The sequence below is a fragment of the Diabrotica undecimpunctata genome, chromosome 7 (assembly GCF_040954645.1).
Source record: "Diabrotica undecimpunctata isolate CICGRU chromosome 7, icDiaUnde3, whole genome shotgun sequence".
Taxonomy (NCBI): Eukaryota; Metazoa; Arthropoda; class Insecta; order Coleoptera; family Chrysomelidae; genus Diabrotica; species Diabrotica undecimpunctata.
In genome coordinates, this window is record NC_092809.1 from 48,132,485 (window position 1) to 48,157,484 (window position 25,000).

Below are 25,000 nucleotides of genomic sequence, written 5' to 3' on the forward strand. Positions count from 1 at the left end.
CAGTATCCGCTTTGTCCATCTATTATCTGTCATTCGAGCCACGTGACCTGCCCAGTTCCATTTCAGTATTGCTAATCTCTCTACTGCATCAGCCACTCCTGTTCTTTGTCGTAGCTGGCGATTTGGGATCTTGTCTCGTAGTGAAACGCCCAACATAGCATGCTCCATCGCCCTTTGACACACACGGATCTTTTGAACTGTTCTCCTTGTCATGGTCAACGTTTCCGCACCGTAAGTTAACACTGGCAAAACACACTGATTAAACGTTTTTCTTTTAAGGCATATTGGTATATCGGACGATTTGAAAATATGGTTCAGCTTGCCGAAGGCTGCCCAAGTCAGTCTTATACGACGGAGAAGCTCAACGCTTTGGTTATCTTTTCCTATGCGAATCTCATGACCTAGGTATTTATAGGCCATTACCTGGTTTATGGATCTTGTTCCTACGCATATATCTTTGCTGACTACAAGATTTGTCATCATCTGGGTTTTAGATATATTTATTTTCAATCCTCCTTCTAGCGAGGAAAGGTAGAGCTGATTTAAAAGTTCTTTGGCCTCATCTATCCTATCAGCTATTAGTACAATGTCATCTGCAAACCTTAGATGGCTAAGCTTTTCTCCGTTTATGTTTATGCCCTTGTCGGTCAGTTTTGCCCTTTTACATATATATTCCAAAAGCGTAGTGAACAGTTTCGGTGATATGGTGTCCCCCTGGCGTACTCCACGTTGTATCGGTAATTTTTGGGTTTGACGATCACCCACTCTAACACTGGCTGTTGCGTTTTGGTATATGTGTTTAATTATATTTATATACCGATAGTCAATTCGGTATTCTGTCAAGGCTTCCAACATTTTTTGTTGATTTACGGTGTCGAATGCCTTTTCATAGTCGACAAATATTAAAGCTAGTGGTTTATTATATTCAGTGCATTTTTCTATAAGATTTTTTATTACCAGTAGGTGATCGTTTGTTATGTGACAGTTTAAATCCAGCGTTTTTTAAGCATGTTTCCAATGCCTCACATTTGTTGCCAAAACTTAAAACTAAAATTTTATGCTATAAGTTTTGAAGATTAGGTTCTAGTTATCGAAACTTCATAGTGGCTAGTCAATGAAAGGGATATATTGTATTGATCTCATGAGAATCATAAAAAATGGAAAAATCGGCATGCCGCAAATTGTTTGCGGCAAAATACATAAATTGCATACAAAAGCTTAACTCTTTACCTTTAAAACGCATCTTCATTTTTGTCGATAGGACAGTTGAATCAATAGATATCAAATTTTTCTTGTTTAGCTGATATTTGATTTCGCGCGAGTAACTGACATTCAAAATCGACGGTCGCTTCAAGTGTTGTTTCTAAGAGAACGGTTTATTCTACACAAAAAGTGCTAATAAACATTTTTGTTTAAACATATCTTAGCTACATTTTTTATTGAAAACATTTTTTTCTACAGCGTACAGATTCTTGGAAAATCGATTTTTTTGCGTTTTTATCCCCGAGGAGGGGAATTTTACGGGGAAGCCAGGGGGTAAAAGTGGTAAACTTTTTTGTATCTTTTTTGGGGTCCCAAAATTAATATTCTCAGCAAAATTCAGCTTTTTCGTATGCTTTTTAGAGGTTCAGTGACATTTTCGTCTCTGACGATTAGAGTAGGATGTATTCCTAACTTTCTGTAATTACGGTAGATGTTTATTGTTTTGGATTGTTTGTTTTTTCTGATATCCCATTTAGGCATCTTCTGTATCATCTTTTGGTACCAGAACTACCGAATTAAAATTACTACATCACCGAGAGAGTTTATAAATGTTTTAATTTGGCTTCCAGACTATTTGAAATATTTCATTTAACAGCTCATAAATATCTATTGAAAGCATCTATTTGATTTCAAATGACCGCTTTACATAAATTACCAAATGGGAACTTTCATTTTAAATATTCTCTTTAAATGTTAAACAGCTGCCAGCCGCGCGTAATGATTTTATTTATTTTTTGTGCGCTTTTTATAGGCCAATTTCGAGCTATTCTTGCCGTTTCCTCTTGCTTCTTCGTCGAAATTGAGTCGAAGTGAACACGGTAGCTAAGCTGGAAATTATTTTCAGTTTTTTTATTAAAATCTGAACAACTTAATATTTGATTAAACTTTTATAGATTATTTTTATAGACACGAATTTAGAAATATAAATATAAAATATCTTCACATATGGAGTATAGGAGCAGAGGAGGCTATCAAATTTACAAAGAAAATGAAGTCCACATCATTATGTGGGACTGGAACGAAAAACTTGGATACACAAAGATAGACACCATAATGGGAGAACAGGGACTGGGTCTTAGAAAACTGGTCGTGGCGCTTGTCCTCTCAGTTCTGCAAAAAATAATGATTACTATTGCCTGGTTTAAGCTGCCATAGAGCATTTATTATTATTTATACCAAAGGCAATTAAGAAAACCCAGTTAACCTTTTGGAAAGCGAGACGGACTATTAAAAGGAAATTTACACACTTCCTTCAGTAGAGATGTTAATAGCAGTTTTCTACTGATTTCACTACGTTTAGAACTTGCCTGCTCGTAACACAATCCTCTCGCTCAAGTTTTGGAAGCACTAAAATATCCAAGGACTCGTTCCTGTCCTCCTTGAATATGAGATAGCTCTCCTCCAATCTCCACATTACTGGCGTCTGTATCTAAGATACACTCTTCTTCTGGCAGTGGATACCCCAATATTTGTGCTGTGGTTAAATGATTCTTTAAGGTTTCAAAGGCAGTTTGGCAGTCTCCATCTCAGGAGTAATCTGTAAACTTCCTAATAAACCTCCGATAGTGAGTACATAGCCCAAGAAGACTTCTCATTGATGTTTGGCAGTCGGTTTTGGCCACTCCTTAACGGAATTGACTTTTCGCATATCCCCGGCCACTCATGACTATATGACCCACTTCTTGTGATTTAACATTAATTCAGCAGCTTTAAGTCGATTAAAAACATTTTCCAAAATTTTCAGTGGTCTTCTAAAGACGATTATATCATCTAAATACTCCAGGCACATTTTCCTCCTCAAAACATATTATATAAGCTTTTTAATTGTCGTAGGAGCATTACAGAGTCCAATTGGCATAACGTTGAATTGTCACAATCCAGATCCTGTGGTGAGGGCTGTTTGTCCAGAAATTTCCTTCTGAATAAAGAATAAACAAAAAGTTTCTTGTGAATGAGATATTTGAAATTAAAAGTAACACTTAATTTTCTCTTCTTTTTCACCCCTGTAACTTACTAAAATAAATATTATAGTTTTCAGGGACTTTCGGCCCTCGGTAATAATGTAATCTTTCATTTTGCGTTATTTTTCAAAAATACTTATTAGTTTTCTCAGAATTCGAAAAAAATTAATGCATTTAAAAAGCATTGTCCCGAAATTTTGCGCCTACGCTCTTAACATGAATTAAAAAATTGGTATCTGACACTGACAGATGACATCTGGCAGATATTTTGAAGCACGACTGTTTCAGTGTCTTATCCTGAATATCTGCCTATGGGCATTTAAAAACAACTTAATTTATTAAATTATGATACATATTGGAAAGATCTTTGATGTCAGTCTTATTATTGATAGAATTTGGATCTTTTTTATGTGAATCATCTCCAATATGCATCTTTTGTTGTAATTTTGTTCTTTTTCCAAAATCTGTACACTTTCAAAATCAAAGGAATGGCTATTTTCTAGAGAATGTTTGGCTAGGGCTGTTGTGTGTAATCTATTGGTTTGCACACTATGTTTATGTGCAACAACCCTTTTATGCAAGTATTCGCGTGTTTGCCCAATATATGTTAAATTACAGTCTACAATTTATTTTATAAGTAACATTTGATTGATGATATTGGGTTTACCTGATAAAATTTCACCTAATTTTTGTTGCAATTAATGTTTTGCACAAAAAATCACGAATGACTCACAAATTAAAGCAGTTAGGTATAGGGAATGCTTAACAAATAATACAGTATCATAAAATAATTTCATTACAATAAAAAAAATACAGGGTGTTCCGTTTAAGAAAACTCAGAAAATAATCATTCCGAGTTTCGCTACAATTCTTGTGAAATTCAATTGAAAATGTATAAGTTTGAAATTTTGTATGACATAATGGTTTTATTTAAAATAAAATATACAAAAAATAATGTATTAAATTACATCTTTAAAATTAAAGGAACTGGTAAATTATCCTAAAGAAAACTTAAATTATTGCAGGAGATGCTCGAAATGTTCTTCCTGGCAGAAGTAGATTCTTTGTTTCAATGCCTCCCTAACTCTTTGTAGGGTCTGCATATCAATCCTATTACATTCTTCGATTATTCTTTGACGGAGTTCATCAAGTGTCGTTAACTGGGTCCCATACAGTTTGGATTTAAGGTAACCCCATAGGTAAAAATCTAGAGGAGTAAGATCTGGTGATCTTGGTGGCCATTCAATGAATCCACGACGTCCAATCCATCTTCTCGGGTACAAATTATTTAAAAAATTTCGAACGCAAGCATCGTAATGGGGCGGAGCACCATCTTGCTGGAAAACAAGATCTTGGGTGAATTCGCCTGGATTGTTTCTAAGCACATCAATAATTGCAGGAATTATTTGTGTTTCCAATAGATTAAGATAGCTTTCCCCCGTTAAATTGTCTTCAATAAAAAAAGGGCCTATAATGTGATCCCCTAGTATACCTGCCCAAGCATTTAATTTAGTGGGAAATTGAGTATGACACTCTCGAAACAATCGAGGGTTTTCGTCAGACCAATATCTTACGTTTTGTCGATGTACATGACCATTTAAATAGAATGTAGCTTCATCGGAAAAACAAATATGTCTTAAATAATTTGGATCTTGTGAAATATTATTATCCATAGTTTCACAATATTGCAGTCGTCGATCTGGATCATTCTCTGTCAATTCGGGCACAATTTTCATCTTATAGGGATGAAATTTTTGCTTTTTTAAAGTGTTTAAGACGGTCCTGTGACTTACTTCGCATTCGCGAGCAACATTCCTAGTTGAACTGGATAGATTTACTACAAATTAAGACAAAATATCTACTTGCTTTTCCTCAGGAGTCTTTTTTCTACCATCCCGTTTTTTGTTTTCGACAGCACCACTTTCACAAAATTTGGTGACAAGTAGTCTATAGTAATGTCGATGAATTGGACGATTCGGAAAACGTTCATTAAATATTCTCACAGCTTCATGGTAGGTACGGCCTGCTTCACTACATATTAAAATTGCTTCACATTTGTCTACTAATCTACGAGGTCGTGCCATTTTCATTGTTTTGACTTTTGAATACTAAAAATTTACAGGTTACCACTAAAACTCACCAAATCTCAAGTTCTTGTCAATATCCTTTACAATCAACAGCGCTAATTGCTTGGTTTTTATGACAGTTGTCAAAAACTAGACACGCCAACTAGATTATTTAAAAAATTGTTCTAGCCACGATATGTTTTAACGACACAAAAGTATTTATTCTGCAAAAAAAAATAATTCGGTATAAACGTTCAAGAATAAAAATTAAATAAATTTTGTTATACCGAATGTCCCATATTAAAGCAAAACCAGTGTACCTACTTTTGTATTGTTGTATCGCAAAGTGTATCTCCAAACAATAAATCGTTATTAACAAACAGATCCTTAAAGTTAAAGTAAATTGTGATAGATTTTAGAATTCTTCTTTTCAAACCCTTTCCAATAAACTATCGCACGACCCCCATTGCCATTTTAAAAAATCTAAGGTGGTAGCTGTCAAGTGAAGGGGATGAAAGGGGTGACAATTTTTTTTATGTTATAAAATAACTCTATTAAAATAAGATTTCATCTTTGTCTTAAATAACGGAGTTTACTAGGGGGGAGGGTAATACTTAATATCCACACTGTATATATATATATATATATATATATATATATATATATATATATATATATATATATATATATATATATATATATATATCATCATCATCATGTGCAGCTTTATCAACCGTATCCAATTACGGTGTAGCCTCCCTTATTTCAATGTTATTCTATGTTCTTATTATTATTCGACGATGTCTTAGTTATACGTTGTTCTAATAATTTGCGCTCATTTGCGCCCATATTTTTCTATCTTGTGCTATTCGAGACCACGTTGTTCCTGTTAATTTTCTAATATCATAATCCCATCTGAGATTCGGGCGCCTCCTCCTATATATATATATATATATATATATATATATATATATATATATATATATATATATATATATATATATATATATATTGTTATGATGTATTTTTTGTTTGAATGATGAGCAATGAGTATTTTTAATAATATATAGGGTTTTTATCGCGGTTCTCAAAGAATTAGCTTGTAAGTACTTTTTTAAATTATCTTTATTATAACTATTATGAAACACACATATATATCTAACCTAGTCAATGTAAATTTAAAATAAACTATCTTTAAACTGATATTCTTATAAAACTAATTAAATTCTATAGACAATCTAAAATTTAAACAAACTATCTTCAAAATTGACATTGTTATGACACTAACTAAATTATATTAACAAAATTTTGTACCTTTCTTTCACTGAATGCCTAAATGAACTGTTTTCCACTAAGTATATAGATTCTAATCACCACTGAATGTCTTCGTACTTCAGTTATCCTTGTTTTTTTTTTGTGAAATTACTTTTTCCAATTATCAGCTTCTACCAATTTAAGATATAGTTTTCTTCACCATCATTTATACACCACCAACCAAACCAGCAAACAGCATTTATATTTATTCTTCTTTTCAATATACCAATATCCAATTATTATAAGTTGATTTATACTAATCTCCAACCATAATATAATTTAATTTCTTCCAATATACCTTTTTTATCTTCAATAATTATTTGTGTATAATTATAAATGTGCATTAAATATATGCATAATTTTTAATCTTCATTTAACTCACTATATTAAACAATTTGACTATTTGTAACTGATTCACTGACTGTCTTGAAAATTCTGAACAATTTACTTCACTCTACTAACTTTCATAATAAACTGGCCTGACTTCTGACTAAAAACTTCCAAAAACTGCCATAAACTCTTCTGACTGCACTATCTAAAACTTTTCTGACTAAAAACTTTCAAAAACTGCCTGACTTCTGAATAAAAACTTAAAACTGCCATCTTGAATCCAAATCACGGGTATTTATATGTTTTTTGGATTTCTAGAACCATCTCGTAAGATATCATGTTCTATTCAGTTCTATTTAATACATGTCTGAATTTTCTGGAACAAACCATTTCGCAAACATGGCCATCTCCGGAGATCCAGAGAATTCCATTCTTTTCTATTAATAATTTTGTTTACATTTAGGCTTTTCAGATCAGAATATATAATTAAATTAGTAACTAACACTCTAATTTAATAAAATACACAATTCAAACAATATATTATATAACCCCTTTATATTCGTAAATATTCTTAAACGTCACTTCAGAGTATAAATATCTGTCAATCTCCGAGAGTATTTTTGGTTGCCTAAGCACATGGCTCACTTATATATATTTACAATATTAAAATACAACTTTTTACAATTATTATGCTAATTTATTAAAAATGCCCTCACATAAATATATTTTTATTAAATTCTCTAGTATATAACTTATTTAAAACAACCAAATATCTAATATTATGTAGTATATAACTTATAAATTATTTTCTATAAACCCTAATCGTCACAATACCCCAAAAATAATATTTAAAATAAATAATTTACTTAGTATTTTTTTAAATATTAATTTTCTCATACCTTATTAAATTTAATAAATTAATAATTCAATTTTTTTTTTATTATTTAAAGTGTGTTAAATACATCCCTGTTCGCTGTCTATGTCAAAACAGAGAACAACGGAGCATAGTTCGGCTATTCTATGGTCAAACTGTCATGTCAAATGGAGAATGGATTTTATCAGAGAATAAAATATAACCTTAATTAAAAATATAATGGATATTGTGTTCTGTTTATTTATAGACAAAATCTAGGAATTGTTTCCATTCAAAAGGCTTTCATCCATATAAATTGGTAAGTTTTACACTTTTTATACAGACATTTACACAATCAATTCTGTATCTAACCCCAAATTATGATTTTAAGGGTACCAAACAATTTCCATATGTACACAATTCAACAAGTATGATGTCAAATTTATTCACAACAATGAAATCTACCATCTATTTAACAAATCAAGTCTATTGAATAAAATGGATATATCAGTAATCTGTTATAGTAACAGTAAGTATTTGTATATTAGTGTTAAAAGGTATAGAAAAAATTATTCAATCTCTTCATGATACTTAAAGATGTCATTGATATGAAACAGGCCTCTTAGTCTGTTCTCTGCATCTATTAACACATAACTATTTAGTCCATTCTGATTTTCAATTGTATATGGACCTTCAAACATTGGTTGTAATTTCTTACAACGGTTTTCTTTAACATTACTTTTTCTAAGTGAACGAATTAACACTAGGTCTCCTTTTTGAAATGTGATTGGTTTTTTTATATTTCGATTTTGTCTTCTGATATATTTTTCAGCTTTCCTCCTAATTCGGTTATTCACTTTCTGCATTACTTGTTCTAACATATCCTGATTATATTCACTAATCCACTTTCTGTTTCCTATATGGCCAAACATTAAATATTCTGGTACTTCCTCTGTATTCAAATTATGTGTATTATTTAAAAATATTCTACTTGTGGTATATGTTGCTGCCAAGTTTCGTGTTGATTTTGGCACAGTATCCTTAAATATTTTATAACTTCTTTAATATATCTTTCTGCAGGATTTGCCTGAGGATGTCTGATACTTGTAAAATGAATGTTGATTCCCTTTTTCTCACAAAATGCCCGAAATTTTTGGTTGTTAAAATATGTAGCATTATCTATTATGCAATTTCTAAATGGTCCTATTTCTTCGAAAAATTGATTAATATATAATTTTAATGTTTTAACATTTGTTCTAGAGCAGGGATATAGTTTAATAAATTTTGTATATAAATCAACTATCACTAGTATATGCTTTTTTCCTGTTGGACTGAGAACTAAATTTGAAATAAAATCCATGGAAACTGTATTTAGTTTTTCATATACAACATTAGATTTATATGTGTTCTGGTTTTTGAAATTCTTTTCTTTGTTTAGTTGACATATTTGGCATTGGGTAGTAATTTCCTTTGCTATACTTATGTCATTCTTTGCAAAATAATTGTTCCTAAATAGTATCCATAGCTTTCTTGAACCAATATGCATATAATTGTTATGTAAATTTTTCAATATTTTCTTTGCTAAAGTTCTAGTTATTACATATACTTCTATGCCATTTATTATTTTATAATATACCCCATCTTTCCTAAGGACTTTTTGTTTTTCACTCAAATTGATCTGATCTCTTATAATTTCTTCTTTAGAATATAATCCAGTACTTTCTACTAATTGATTTAATCCAATTTTTATTGTTCGCTGCCCTTTTTGTGGTGTATTTTCTAACCTTGATAAAGCATCTGCCACTATATTGGATTTTCCAGAAATGTATTTGATTTCAAAGCAGTATTCACTAAGTATTAGACTCCACCGATGTATTCTACTGTTTCCATATTTGTTATTTAATATAGACGTTAAAGCTTGGTGATCTGTTTCTATTGTAAATTCATTACCCAACAAATAAAATCTTAATTTTGTGACACAGTGTATTATACTTGCTAGTTCTAATTCTGAAACTGAGTAACCCTTTTCATGTGGCTTTGTAATTCTTGAAATGAATTGTATTGGGTATTCGACCCCATCATGTATTTGTAATAATACCCCTGATAATCTCTCTATTGATGCATCTGTTCTTAATATGAATGGCTGTGTGTAGTCAGGATAGTATATTTTCAAATTTGACAGAAAAATGTTTTTAATTTCTTGGAATGCTAGTTCTCTTCTCTGATCCCATCTCCATTTTACACCTTTTCTCAGTAGTTCAAGTAATGGAATTTCTTTTATACTTAGATCTGGTATCATCCTTTTATAATAATTAATTATTCCAATAAATCCTCTTAAAGTTCTTAAATTGTGTGGTGTTTTATATTCCTGAATGACTTGTGTCCGTTCTGGATCCATTTCGATTCCCTTAGTGTTAAGTTTATAACCTAGATATATGACTTCTTTTTGAAAAAATGTACATTTTTCTTGATTTATTTTTAGTCCAACTTTGTCTAATCTATTTATTATAATTTTTAGGTGTTTCTCATGATCTTCAGCCGTTTTAGAAAAAATTAAGATATCATCAATGTAGTGAATTACAAAATGTTCATATTGATCCAAAATATCATGAAGACATCTACATAGAGCACTGCAAGATGATTGAAGTCCAAATGGTACTACTTTGAATTGATATACTACTCCATCTATCTGAAATCCTGTATACTGTCTACTTTTTCTTTCTAGAGGTATTAACCAGAAACTATGCTGTAAATCGATTTTAGTGAAAAATGACATTCCTGTAATTCTTCCTAATATTCCATCTATACTCATTGGTGCTTCAAATTGCTTTTCAGTAATCTTGTTAATATTCCTTGCATCCAAACATAACCTGATTTCACCTGATCTTTTTCGTACTACTACTATGGGATTTATAAAACGTGTGTCTGCTTTCTCAATGATTCCATCTTCTAACATATTATTAATTGTTTTGTTTACTTCTTCTCTGTATTTATATGGTATTGGGTATGATTTTGTTTTAAAATCTTTTTCCTCCTTAACTCTTATACTATGGATATAATTCTGTGCAATTCTATTTTCTTTATTGACAAGTCCCTTGTGTTGCTGCAATATGGAAATGACTATTGATTTATATTCTTCAGGGCAATTTAAAACTTTCATTATATCTTCTTCTTTACAAATAAAATTATTCTTCATTATTTACTCATTATTCCTTGCTTCCAATTTTACGCACTCCGCCTCGTAGGCATCCATCTGCTTAAAATTTCCATTCCTTAAATATTCACTACAATAATTATTCTTTACATTCTTTTGGGACATATCCCTATCATCAAAATACATTTCTTCTTCATAAACATCACTATTTTCTTTTAATAATATCCTATCAACTCTTATTCCTTCTTCCACCTCATCTTTCTGCATAAATTTAATTATTTGCCCTTCCAAAGTTACCATTCTTTCTTCAAAATCTATCTTTACTTTCTTCTTTTCCAATTCATCATTTCCCATTAATATATCAACACATAAATCCTTGACAATAAATCCTTGCATATTAATTTCTTTATTAAGAATATTAATTTTAAAATTGGCTAGTTTATCAATTTCACCCAACTTCTTATTATTTGCACCAATAATTTTAATTTTTGGAATCTTTATTATATCTGATAGTTTTAATGTATTAAAAATAAAATTCTCCGAGACTAAAGTACTTTCTGAACCAGTATCTATCATAATCTTAATCATTTTATTTTTGGCCAAAGCATTTATATAAATTAAATTAATAGATTCAATAATTTTCTCTTCATCTAAAGAAATAAATTCAGAAGGTTTTTCATAATAGCAATGGCCTAACTTGTAATTCAGAAAGTTTACTGCACAAAATTTTGATTATTAGAATTGTCAGATTGTATCTGACCACTTGGATCTGATGTACTATGTCTTTCCCTACTATGACTTCTACTCACATTTTCTTGCCTTGTACGATTTCGTTCCCTGTCTTCGCAGCTCCTATTCCTTCGAACACAATTTACCTGTCTGTTATAGTTAGGTCGCTCTGTATTTCTTCTATTGTTAAAATCTTGTCTATTATTATTAGTACTGTTATTAAAATGTTGTCTATTATAATTAGTATTATTATTAAAACTTTGTCTATTATAACTAGTATTATTATTAAAGTTCTGTCTATTTGGATTACTGTTATTATTATTAAAATTTTGTAAACTATTACCATACCTAGTATTATTGTTTTTTCTGTTGTTATTATTACTTGTCATATTGCCTCTTTGTATTCTTTGAATAAAATTAATAAAATTATCTATTGTTTGAATATTTTGTACAGTTACGGTTTGCACAACATCAGCATCAAAATGTCTAGATACATTTAAGACTGTTTCATCCTCTCTAAGTGGTGGTTCTAAATATTTTGCAACTGTTATCAATTTCAATGCATAATCTACCATATTTGATTTTAAATTTTGATTATACTTTCCAAAATATAGAATTTCTCTAAACTTTGCTTGCTCTAATTCACCCCAATAATAATTTAAAAATTTATTTTCAAATGTTTGAAAGTTATCTAAATCATTTTCAATACTAGCAAACCAAGTTGCTGCATTGTCATTTAATGTCACTCTAATATAATCTTTAATATCATTAATATTATTCACAAATCTTAATTTATGTTTTAAACTATTTATGTATACTCTAGGATGCAAATTTTTTATATTACCAGAGAATTTAATCCCAGTCTCATTTGTTAAATTTAAGTAAGGTCTCCCTATGTCTCTCATTTGTGAAATATCATCTATTCTCTGTTCCACATTTCTTATTTGATTACAATTTATTTGGATATTTTGTTGTATATCGTCTAATTTTTCTTCTGTGTTTCTCCTGTCTTCATTAATTTTTACTTCTAAGTTACATTTCTGTAACTCTATTTTCTGTTCTATATCTATCTTATTATCTTGAATAATCCTCTTTACTTCTGTCCTCTCATTGTCTATCCTTTTCTTGTAGTCATTCCGTATACTTTTTATTTCATTTGCTACTTTTTTCTCTGCAGCTTCAAGTTTTTTATCCATTTGTTTTACAATTTTATTATTATTATCTTCTATTTTCTTTTCTAATTTTCTATAATTCTCTTCCAATTTCTGTTCCATTTTTTTCATGTCTCCTTTGACTTCTTTTGAATTCTCTTCCAATTTTTTCGTATTCTCTTCCATTTTCTGTTCCATTTTTTTCATGTCTTCTTTGATTTCTTTTGAATTCTCTTCCATTGTCTTGTTCATCTGCATCATTAATGACATCAAAGCTGCCATATTGACATTTTCCTCTCTTTCTGGATTCATTTCTGCAGTATCTTGTGGAACTTGAACTAAACTCTCCTCTTGTATAGGTTGTGTTTCTACTTCCACATCTTCTTCATTCTTTTTGCTTCTTGTACCTTTCTTTCCTTGAGACATTTTGAGACTTTACTTGTTCAAATATAATTAAAAATAAAATCTATAATTTTTTCTTTCTACTGATAATTAATTTACTTATATGAGAGCACTTATCTTCCCAAACTAATTCTTTTAAATAGAGAGCCACCGCGTTGGGTGCCAAATTGTTATGATGTATTTTTTGTTTGAATGATGAGCAATGAGTATTTTTAATAATATATAGGGTTTTTATCGCGGTTCTCAAAGAATTAACTTGTAAGTACTTTTTTAAATTATCTTTATTATAACTATTATGAAACACACATATATATCTAACCTAGTCAATGTAAATTTAAAATAAACTATCTTTAAACTGATATTCTTATAAAACTAATTAAATTCTATAGACAATCTAAAATTTAAACAAACTATCTTCAAAATTGACATTGTTATGACACTAACTAAATTATATTAACAAAATTTTGTACCTTTCTTTCACTGAATGCCTAAATGAACTGTTTTCCACTAAGTATATAGATTCTAATCACCACTGAATGTCTTCGTACTTCAGTTATCCTTGTTTTTTTTTTGTGAAATTACTTTTTCCAATTATCAGCTTCTACCAATTTAAGATATAGTTTTCTTCACCATCATTTATACACCACCAACCAAACCAGCAAACAGCATTTATATTTATTCTTCTTTTCAATATACCAATATCCAATTATTATAAGTTGATTTATACTAATCTCCAACCATAATATAATTTAATTTCTTCCAATATACCTTTTTTATCTTCAATAATTATTTGTGTATAATTATAAATGTGCATTAAATATATGCATAATTTTTAATCTTCATTTAACTCACTATATTAAACAATTTGACTATTTGTAACTGATTCACTGACTGTCTTGAAAATTCTGAACAATTTACTTCACTCTACTAACTTTCATAATAAACTGGCCTGACTTCTGACTAAAAACTTCCAAAAACTGCCATAAACTCTTCTGACTGCACTATCTAAAACTTTTCTGACTAAAAACTTTCAAAAACTGCCTGACTTCTGAATAAAAACTTAAAACTGCCATCTTGAATCCAAATCACGGGTATTTATATGTTTTTTGGATTTCTAGAACCATCTCGTAAGATATCATGTTCTATTCAGTTCTATTTAATACATGTCTGAATTTTCTGGAACAAACCATTTCGCAAACATGGCCATCTCCGGAGATCCAGAGAATTCCATTCTTTTCTATTAATAATTTTGTTTACATTTAGGCTTTTCAGATCAGAATATATAATTAAATTAGTAACTAACACTCTAATTTAATAAAATACACAATTCAAACAATATATTATATAACCCCTTTATATTCGTAAATATTCTTAAACGTCACTTCAGAGTATAAATATCTGTCAATCTCCGAGAGTATTTTTGGTTGCCTAAGCACATGGCTCACTTATATATATTTACAATATTAAAATACAACTTTTTACAATTATTATGCTAATTTATTAAAAATGCCCTCACATAAATATATTTTTATTAAATTCTCTAGTATATAACTTATTTAAAACAACCAAATATCTAATATTATGTAGTATATAACTTATAAATTATTTTCTATAAACCCTAATCGTCACAATATATATATATATATATATATATATATATATATATATATATATATATATATATATATATATATATATTAAACCTAGAGCTAAGATTAATACTATTATCAAAATTAATATTAAACTCACCAGTGTTCCGGGTTGAACCGCGTCGATATCCATTGGGCCGAGCTTTCGACATCCTCTCTGATGTCTTCTTCAGGGCTTCCGAGGTCTCAGACATTACTACACTCACTAGTCACTGCACTACTACGTATATATATATATATATATGTATATTGAATTTGAAATTTCCGCGGGAGCTATATGTGGTTTCAGTTGTTTTCCGGGTTTGACTCCGCGTTAAATATTTTTGGTTTTTAGAAAAACCATTGTTTTGACGACGTTTCGGCAAGGTCACACTTGCCATTGTCAAGTCAGATTCTGCTTCGTCTTGATGTTACAGGCGAACTGATTTCTCGGTCGCTGCACGCTGAGTTTAAATATCTTGTTGCGCTTCTTGTCATTGGTCCTGTGCGCAGAGTGGGCGTGGTCTTCTTCGCTATTTTAATTTTTACGTTTTTCTGCAGAATTGTTTTCCACGTATTTGGGAGTCTTTGGGCATCATCTCTGGTGTTTAAATTTTTCGGATGTTTTTCGATCTCTATGGCTTCTCTGATTACACGTTTGGCCCGGAAGAATGAAGAAATGCACAAAGTCAAAACAAGTCTAAGAAAAAATGGTTTCTCCATGTTCATGATTGAAAAAGCACATAAATCCCGAAACAACAGCAAAGATCCAGAAAAAGAAGAAAAACCAGTCGGTAAAACTATCCTGCCTTATATAAAGGGTACGACAGACAAAATCAGCAGAGTTCTAAGAAAAAACAAAATAGAAACTATTTTTAACACCGACAGAAAAATAGCAACCATATTACCATCAGCAAAAACAAAAGTTGCATTAGAAAATCAAGGCGTATACAGGATCCCGTGTGAAGACTGCGATAAATCGTACATCGGACAAACAAATCGAAGGATACAGGTTAGACGCGAAGAACATCGAAACGCCATCGAAAGAAAAGAAAAAACTTCATCCCTAGCACAACATGTCATAAACACAGGACATAAAATAGACTTAAATGGAACAACAATGCTAGCCAACATCGAAAATAAGGCCAAACGTGTAATCAGAGAAGCCATAGAGATCGAAAAACATCCGAAAAATTTAAACACCAGAGATGATGCCCAAAGACTCCCAAATACGTGGAAAACAATTCTGCAGAAAAACGTAAAAATTAAAATAGCGAAGAAGACCACGCCCACTCTGCGCACAGGACCAATGACAAGAAGCGCAACAAGATATTTAAACTCAGCGTGCAGCGACCGAGAAATCAGTTCGCCTGTAACATCAAGACGAAGCAGAATCTGACTTGACAATGGCAAGTGTGACCTTGCCGAAACGTCGTCAAAACAATGGTTTTTCTAAAAACCAAAAATATTTAACGCGGAGTCAAACCCGGAAAACAACTGAAACCATATATGTATATATATATATATATATATATATATATATATATATATATATATATATATATATATATATATATATATATATATATTTGCTTTTTTTGGGTGACTCGATGTTATTAAGCGTAGTTATTTATTTGACAAACTTAAATATTTTTTTTTTATTTCAGGTACGTCTTCGTTTTGTCATAAACTAGTAGTTTCCGGTAACGGTGAGTACCGAATAATCAATAAACAATTTTAATTATATTATTAAAAGTAAAATATACAATAAGAACTGTAACAGTTAATATTATTAAAAAATAATTAAATTTTTCATTTTGGTGTCTTTAAAGATTAATAATATGTTGATTTATTGCTGTATCTATCATTGGTTCCAAGTCAAGAAGTTCTCTTCCAAATTTGAGAGCATGTTGGCAGCAATTGTGCTATTTATTCTATTGGTGAAAAATTCAGTACACAAACTTGCAACATCTAATAATTAAAAAGAAGTGTTCTTACTTCCAACGTATTGTTTAGCAACACCTAAATTGAATTAAGATCCGGTTTATACGGTGGCACCCTCTCTCAATTTGATTACTTTGATTACTACAACTTTATCTTAAATAATTGATCTTTTTAGTCAAGTTTGTTTTTATTAGCTTTGGTAACATCCATGCCAGAAAAGAGAGTTTCTTTTGATTGCTTTACCCTTATTTATTTGAATTTCATTTTCACTATTCCCTTTCTTATTGAAAATGATCACCAAATAATTGCAAATTTTTAACCTTTTTTTTCCATTTTTCTTTAATCTATGAAGCATTTGTGAATTTGTGAACAGTTTCTGTGAACCATATTTTATTAGTTCTGGGTGTTCTTCACCTGGGCCTATGGATTTTTTAAATTTTATCCCCTTAACTGCATTTTCCACCTCTTCATTTTTAACTTTATCCTTACTTTAGCTTCTATTTGTTGAAAGATGGATTTGACCATTACTTCATTCGAATTGAACTTCAAATTGAAGCGCGGTGGAAAAATTTGCAATATCTCGCCTTCTATGGCACGCAGAACATTAATTTTTTTTAACTGGGGTAACTCCAGAAAATACTAAGAACTGATGTACTTTCACCTCACGGAAAAATAAATAAATAAATTTATTCCATAAAAAGTTATCCAATTTTAGTATTATTTAGTAATAGTAAATGAATTCATTCAAAACAAATGGAGCTCGGACAGGCGATATTTTACGAGTACCATCACTTTAACGAGTTATACTTTTTTACTCTTTCTCGGTATATGTTATTTATAAAATGGATCATAAAATTTAGATCTTCGTTTATAATATGTTCAATTTTTAACTGTTAGTGTTCAATGTCTATGCTTATTCTACCAAGTCGAATATTGATAAGATCCTTCTTAACTTCACACATTCTTATATATTATCAACTACTTAGGAAAACATGAATGGAATCAAGTCGTGGCCTTGTTAAATAATTTTGTGAGTATGCAAAAATATTTTAATAAAACCAAAACTAGAACATTAGTATAAACGCATAGGTATTAATGAAAAAAAATTAGTCGCAGACAATATTAACATATTAACCCACAAATAGATCGCAAAAGTTAAAACATAAAAATATTGTATTATAGTCAGACCGTTCCTATTAGTATATTATCAAGCAATTATTGATATCATCTAGTTATTTTCATTAAGTCGCTAAATTATAGAAAGTAATTTACTGCTGTGATTTAATTAAAGATAGAGAAATTAACGATTAACGGGGAATTCATTCATATAACCAGTTTTTTGTCTACTTTAAGTAATAAAAGCAATTTTTAACTACAAGACAGCATTTAATGTTTAATTTTTTGTTGTAAAAATTGATTTCAAATTCTATTAGACATTAATTACTATTGGGATAATTAATAAGGATTATTGTAGATGGTGGTGAAATTTTTCAAGAAAACTAGGTCTATTGCACCAGCATAACTATATAGACTTTGCATGAGCACAAAATGAAATTGAAAATGAAATACTACGCAAAATGCTGTAAGGATGTCAAAAAAGCAGTGCCGAAGGCAAAAAATAAAGTATGGGACAATAGGTGTAAAGAAATAGACCAAATAAGCTAATTATTAAATTGAATAACTATTTTGTATTGAAACATAGTTTTAATTGTTTTCTTTTTATTAAAAAAAACGGTATTCGTTGCAAAAAAGGCTTTTGCAACGAAGTTAGCTCCTTTTTACGAAAAATTCGAAACAGCACTATTTATAAACAATAATATAGTGAGGCGATGACATGTCTTCTCTCGTCATACCTAGCCGACAGGAGGTTCGGAGTTCGAATAGGGCCAACCCTGTCCGAGGCAGGAACCATGAAGACTGGTGTGCCACAGGGAGGGGTGTTGTCACCATATCTATACATTATATACATAGCAGACGCCCCAACCGAACCCAGATCATTGCTAACTCTATACGCAGACGATGCTGCGATGGCTGCTACTAGTAGCACCACATATTATATGTACAATAGGGGCCAAAATTCTGGAAACTTTATAAAAATTTTAGTTTTGTTATCAGCATTCCTCTTTTTCACAAGACTTAAGGTATTTATAAGTTTACCTATAATTTTATTGCATCGTTTTATGCTTCTACTTAATACTTAATATCTATTTTAAGAGGAAAAACTCTCTAAAAATTAAAAAAAAAAATGGTACAATGGTTCAATGGTTTTTATCAAGAAAATTAGTATTTGGTGGGATAACCTTTGTTTTTTTTAGGACAGACTAGATTCTGCGAAGCATGGAGTTCACGAGACGAGCCAAATCTTCTGGTGTAATAACTCTAAACTAGTTTTGAATAATGGCTTATATCAGTTCTGTCTTGTTACATGGGTTTCGGCGTGATACTAACACTTTCAGCCTTGACCATAAATTTTCTATTGGATTTAGTTCAGGACTATTTTTAGGCCAAGGCAGAACAGTAACGTCATGGTTTCTCAACCATTCCATGGAAGTCTTAGCCGTATGACAAGCGCTCCATCCTGCTGGAAGATGCATTGTTGGGCATCTTCAAACAAATCGCTGATAGTCCGCGCCAACTTGGCTTGCAGTATCTCTTCCTGATATTTTTTTTTGCATTAATATTGCTCTCTATTACTGCTAAACGTCAACTTCATTACTGGTCATACAAGCCCATACCATGACACTCACAGAATGCTTCATAGTGACCGTAGTACAATGGGGCAAAAGATCTATCCCCGGTCGGCGAACAAACTTCACTCCGTCACTCCCAAAGATCGATATTCTGGTTTCGTCACTCCAAATTACCTTACTCCACTGTTCTGTCCACCCTCTGTGTGCCGACGCCCAATCAATGCGTTTTTGCCTCTGTTTTTTGTTCAGGAACGGCTTCTTTCTAGGAGTTCGTGCTCGAACACACATTTTCACACAACTTTGTTCTGATAGTGCGGTCCGATATTTGTAAGCCAGTTGATTTGACAATAGCATTGCGGATATGCGGCGATCTTCTACAGAAAGTCGGCATATTCTACGTTCATCGTAATGACTTACTTTCGATTTTTTGCCTGTTCTTTTTGCTAATTTGGTCGTTCCAGTGTTATGATAACGTTTACAAACCATTACACCTGATTTTGTGGCGCCACCACCCAATTTGTTTGCTCTTTCTTGATATGTGTAACCTTCTTCTCGAAGGATAATTACTATGGCCCTCTTTGCTGGCGACCAGTCAACACGTTTTCGGTTTCTTGGTGTCATTTTCGTTGAATCGACACTGATGTATTCCTCTCCGACAATTAAATAGTATCACCTCAGTGACAACTACCTGAAGTAACTAATAAACACTCGAAGTCGCACGAAACTGTACTAAACGCTTCCAATTGGGTCGTTGACTGACTAGCAAAACCCTGACGCAATATAGTATTGCCAATGTTGCCATTCACAATATATATATATATATATATATATATATATATATATATATATATATATATATATATATATTGTGAATGGCAACATTGGCATTTGAATGAATTTTTACAAAATTAAATTAAATTGGAATATTGTACTTACATAACTGTATAATTTTTAAAATAAGTTAAGTTTTAATGTTTTGCAAATTTGAAAATTTAATGGATTAACCTCATGTTGTAAGTTTTTTTACTAGTTTTATACAATGCTATTTAGTTCTAATTTCGTTGTATTTACTGATACCATATTTTAGCATATCCTGAAGAAGCAAATAAATTTTGCGAAAGCTTGATTAAAGAACAAAGAGTTTTACTTTCCTGCCCTATTAATGACTGCAACCTCAAAATAAAACTTTATTTTATATATATATATATATATATATATATATATATATATATATATATATATATATATATATTCAGATGATATTAAACATAGGAGGGAGAAAGAAAAATAGTGTTTAAAAAAAATAATTTATAAGTTATATACTAGAGAATATTATAAAATATATTTATATGAGGGTATTCTTAAGAAATTTGCATATAAGTGTAAAAAGTTTTTTTTTTAATAATTATGATATATTTAAGTGAGCCATGTGCATAGGCAACCAAATATACTCTGAATAAGTGACAGTTAAATAATAGTTACGAATGTAAAGTGGGGTTATTTGTTAATTTAAGATATTTAGTTTACATATAGTTACGGATTTGAAATAGTGTAATTTATTGATTTGGGGTGTTTAATTTACATATAAGTTTATATTCTGATCTGAAAATTCTAAATGTCAATAAAATTCTCGATAGTTAACCCTGTTTGCGAAGTAGACTATTCGAGAAAATTCATATATTTAGGAAATAGAACAATTCGAAAATGATTTCTTTCCAGATGATTCTGGAACATTGAAAAGATATAAATACTCGGTGATTTGGAAAAGAGAAAGGAGAGGAGAGAGAGACACAGTTAGTATGAAGTCAGTATAAAGTCAGTCGGTCATATTTTTAATATAGTGAAGTCAGTTGTACAGTAATTTCAAGATAGAATACAGTCAGTCAGTTGGTGAAATGTGCAATATAGTAAGTTCAATGAAGATTAAAAAACAAAATAAAGATAATATTATTGAAGATTAAAAATTATGTTATGTATAAATGGTGATTGGATAATGGAAGAAAGTATTAATTGAAAATTAAAATTATATATTTGGTGATTGGAAGAGAAAAAAAGATTATTAGAAAGGAGAATAAATAGAAAAGAGGAAAGAACAATATTTTACAGTGACAGAAAGGTACAAAATTTTGTTAATATAATTTAATTAGTGTCATAAGAATTTCATATTTTAAATTTTACATTGATTATGTTAGATATATATGTGTGTTTCATAATAGATATAATAAAGAAAATTTCAAAAAGTGCTTACAAACTAATTCTTTGAGAACCGCGATAAAAACCCTATATATATATATATATATATATATATATATATATATATATATATATTATTAAAAAACACTCATTGCTCATTAAAATATTCACAAATAAAACATCATCACAATATATATATATATATATATATATATATATATATATATATATATATATATAGAGTGAGAAATACATAAATTATTAAGCAGAAATATAAAACAATAAAATAAAAATGTAATTGTACTGATAAACTATATAAATCACAATCACAATTTTTTCCACTAATATATATATATATATATATATATATATATATATATATATATATATATATATATATATATATATATTGTTATGATGTATTGTTGTTTGAATGATGAGCAATGAGTATTTTTAATAATATAATATATAGGGTTTTTATCGCGGTTCTCAAAGAATTAGCTTGTAAGTACTTTTTTAAATTATCTTTATTATAACTATTATGAAACACACATATATATCTAACCTAGCCAATGTAAATTTAAAATAAACTATCTTTAAACTGATATTCTTATAAAACTAATTAAATTCTATAGACAATCTAAAATTTAAACAAACTATCTTCAAAATTGAAATTGTTATGACACTAACTAAATTATATTAACACAATTTTGTACCTTTCTTTCACTGAATGCCTAAATGAACTGTTTTCTACTATATAGATTCTAATCACCACTGAATGTCTTCGTACTTCGGTTATCCTTGTTTTTGTGAAATTACTTTTTCCAATTATCAGCTTCTACCAATTTAAGATATAGTTTTCTTCACCAGCATTTATACACCACCAGCAAACACCATTTATATTTATTCTTCTTTTCAATATACCAATATCCAATTATTATAAGTTGATTTATACTAATCTCCAATCATAATATAATTTAATTCCTTCCAATGTCCATCCAATATTCTTCTAATATACTTTTATAATCTTCAATAATTATTTGTGTATAATTATGAATGTGCATTAAATATATGCATAATTTTTAATCTTCATTTAACTCACTATATTAAACAATTGGACTATCTCCAACTAACTTTCATATTTCTTATTAAACTGCTTGACTGACTTACTAAAACTGTGAACAATTGACTTCACTAATTAATTGAGTCTATCTTCTACTAACTTTCATAATAAACTGGCCTGACTTCTGACTAAAAAACTTCCTTCATAATAAACTGCTTGACTTCTAATTAAAAACTGCCCTCTTGAATCCAAATCACGGGTATTTATCTGTTTTTGGATTTCTAGAACCATCTGGTAAGAGATCATGTTCCAATTTGTTCTATTATATACATGTCTGAATTTTTTGGAACAAACCATCTCGCAAACATGGCCATCTCCGGAGATCCAGAGAATTCCATTCTTTTCTATTAATAATTTTGTTGACATTTAGGCTTTTCAGATCAGAATAAACATTCAAATTAGTAACTAACACTCTAATTTAATAAAATACACATTTCAAACAATATAACCCCACTTATATTCGTAATATGATTAATTTCTATCTGTCAATTCGAGAGTATTTTTGGTTGCCTAGGCACATGGCTCACTTACATATATTTACAACATTAAAATTACTAAAATACAACTTTTTACAATTATTATATGCTAATTTATTAAAAATGCCCTCACATAAATATATTTTTATTAAATTCTCTAGTATATGACTTATTTAAAACAACCAAATATCTAATATTATGTAGTATATAACTTATAAATTATTTTCTATAAACCCTAATTGTCACAATATATATATATATATATATATATATATATATATATATATATATATATATATCTTACGAAATTTGAACAAACTAAAAATTTGAAATTTTTAGAAAAAAAATCGTATATATTTCTTTCTAATTCCAATTCCAAATCTCTAAATAGACAAGTTTTGAAGTTACAGGCAAAATAATGAGTTTGACGTTTTGATTGTTCCTTTAAAAATAGTTCTACTAAAAAATTGATGAATCCTTGGACGAGAGTATTTTTGTAATATCTCATACTGCACATTGTAACTGTCGAACCCGTCTGTACAGTAGTGCCGAGTTAAAATCCGTATTAAAAAACTTAATTGGCCTAATAGTTAAATTATGATTTGTACCTGTACATAACACATTTTGCAGTCCAATTATTTTTAATAAATGTAGTGGACAGGAATTGTCGAGTTTGTAATTAATTACTTCACCTTTTGAGTATTTCACGGTAAATGCGTTACTGTACCATGCCAAATACGGTCTCTCTATCGTAATACTACCGTTTGTGAAAACAGCAGGTGCAGAAATGTAGGTACGTACGCACCAGACAAGCAAACAAAACATTTTTCTTTATTTAATCACCTGCAAGCTGCTGTTCTTTGTGTTTCAGAAACTGTTATATAGGATGTTGAAATAGTGATGAAAAAATTAGTATAGAAATACGACTTATTTGTACTCAGGGATGTAGCGTGGTTCTTTGTTAAATTGGCTTGTTGAGTTTACAAGGGTCCGGGAAATAAATCCTCGAATGCGGAAAAATGATTACCTTTCTGTTGGATTTCCTTCGTGTTAAATATAGAAGAAGAAAAAACATTACTAGTTATGTTTGTATAATCACTAGACTTCGGCAAATATGCAAATGTAGAAGATATGCGCATAAATATGCATGTGTACATAACTAAATATTTCCTACTATTCATTAAGATTTACATTTATTTTAAGTAACTACATCATTTTTAAGTATGAATAAACTTATTTAGAATTATGGTAACAATAAATGACCAAGTGGTGTTCAAAATTTTCTAACAAAAACTTGTGGCTTCTGTCTGAGTACATATATTTATATATGGAAAAACTTCGTTCAACATCAACTGATGTAACGGGAGCATTTTTCAAACTAACCAAAACATTTGGTTCTAAATTAATTGTTTCCGAAATATTTCCAGCTAGAACACTGACTACTTCAGAAAGAATATGGTAACCTTTATTTTTTTCCATAGTAGCTTCAATTTTTTTTAAAATATCTTTTCCAATATTACCTCTAACGTTCCGACAACATGACGCAAATTCTTTTATTAATGCTGTACTTTCGAACAATGACAGTTTTGGTGATTCTAACCGAGTAATTGTTTTTTGAACAAAACTAAAATTTGATTTTATAAATGAAAGTTCTTGTTGAAGCAAGTTACTCTGAAAAGTTTGTTTAGAATCCAAAAGAGATTGGGAACTTTCATCTGTTAAC

At 29.9% G+C, this 25,000-nt stretch overlaps 1 protein-coding gene and 1 long non-coding RNA gene across 5 annotated transcripts in view; both read left to right on the top strand.

Moving 5' to 3' along the window:
* The window catches only part of Rgl (Ral guanine nucleotide dissociation stimulator-like), a 325,958-nt gene that overhangs the window by 191,422 nt on the left and 109,536 nt on the right, over positions 1–25,000 (top strand). The gene's annotated exons all lie outside the window — the stretch shown is intronic.
* On the top strand, positions 7,951–10,520 carry LOC140446715 (uncharacterized). The gene is made up of 3 exons (XR_011951486.1): positions 7,951–8,106; positions 8,179–8,316; positions 10,306–10,520. It is a non-coding gene; the product is annotated as an uncharacterized lncRNA (long non-coding RNA).